At 36.4% G+C, this 1,523-nt stretch overlaps 1 pseudogene; it reads right to left on the bottom strand.

The window, feature by feature from the left end:
* Positions 1-887: 887 nt before the first annotated feature.
* Positions 888-1,011, bottom strand: LOC145242533 (U2 spliceosomal RNA; annotated as a pseudogene).
* Positions 1,012-1,523: the final 512 nt, after the last annotated feature.

Genomic DNA, 1,523 nt, shown 5'->3' with positions numbered 1-1,523 from the left:
AAAATTGCAATCTACTAAAAAAACAGTGGCAAAGTTTACTTTCCCATTTGTCTCCATGGCAATCATTTGTAATACAAATCTGTCAAAGAGGCTGGTACATTTTGATTGACTATGGTTCTTTGCTGCCGTTGCTGCATGTCCAAGGTTTGTCTGACTCTGTTATGGAGTGTTGACATCAGTCACATCTTTTATTAGTGATTTGCTTTTAATTGTCTCCATTAGAGAGAAAGAGACCTTCACTCCGAACCTGAAATGTAAGACTTACATCTAATCTGTTGCCAATGTAACAGAGTACGGATGCACATGTGTAAATGCATGCGAAATGACGTCACTGGTAAAGAAAAAAAGACTACAAAAAGGAGAAAGAGCATTTTAGAGACATGGATAACGTTGGAGATCACGTTAGAAGCGTGAATGACATTTGGGATTATGGCTGTAATAATGAGGAAATAAATGTTGTAGTTACAAAGAAAAAAAACAAGTTAAAGTTCTTTCCTATTCTTTTTCTCCTTTGCGCCTGAGCATACGTGTTGGCTCCCGGACAATGTTACACCATTTACAGGCTGATTTCTTTTATTGTCTATGTAAGTCGATTTTATCCAAACAAGGCCAATAGCCATTAGTCGCATGCTCTCATGTAATGAATGGATGCGTGAATGTAGGATCGACATGAAATTCTTAAAGATAAACTAAAATGACCGAAAAATGGGCTGAAATGACTTAAATAAATAAAAAGTAAATGACTTAGAATGACTTTAATGAACTTGAGGATGCATTCAATGACCTTAAGAATGACTTGAATGCTTAAAAGATAACTGGAATCCTTCAAAAACAACTTGAATGATCTGGAGAATGACTTGAATGGCTTTGAGACTGACTGGTTGTAAATTGGGTGATCATTTTACATAAAATTAATACAGAAAAGTGATCCCCCACTTTATATCACAAGTATAGCATGTAGTAAGGACAGATACTACACTTTGATCTTGGCCAAAAGGCCAAGAAAAGGGTATTTATTTGCTCCCCCATCGAGCAAATTAGGCACAAGGCCGATTTTTAATGTGAGGTGTAAAGGGGGAAATGGGGACCAACTCCCCGGGGAATAGGGGAAGCTGGATAGTAACAATTGGTATGAAGGGTTGCCCCTACATTGACCTAGGTCTTATATGTGGGGCTTCCCCCACATATGGTCTTCGCTTGCAGTATCTGTTCCGGCAGATACTACACTTTGATCTTGGCCAAAGAGCATCTATTAACAACAGACCTTTTGATCTTAACTAAAAAGGCCAATCACAAAAGTGTTACGGACCGACCGACGGACGGAGTGACTTATAGTCGCTTTTACGCTAAAAATTATTAAAACTGTAAGAATACATACGTAGGTTTTCTTTTTCCCCAGAAAATGAATAATCAAATAAAATATTTTATGCAAACAAATATTCATATAAGCAAAAAAATGCAGTAATACAAAAACACAAGTAAAAAGTACTTAACATTTTTGTTTAAAATATATTTTCTTTGGA

This window comes from Euprymna scolopes, chromosome 2, assembly GCF_053919585.1.
Source record: "Euprymna scolopes isolate OS-2025 chromosome 2, ASM5391958v1, whole genome shotgun sequence".
NCBI classification, from domain to species: Eukaryota; Metazoa; Mollusca; class Cephalopoda; order Sepiida; family Sepiolidae; genus Euprymna; species Euprymna scolopes.
This window is presented reverse-complemented; position numbering and strand designations above follow the sequence as displayed.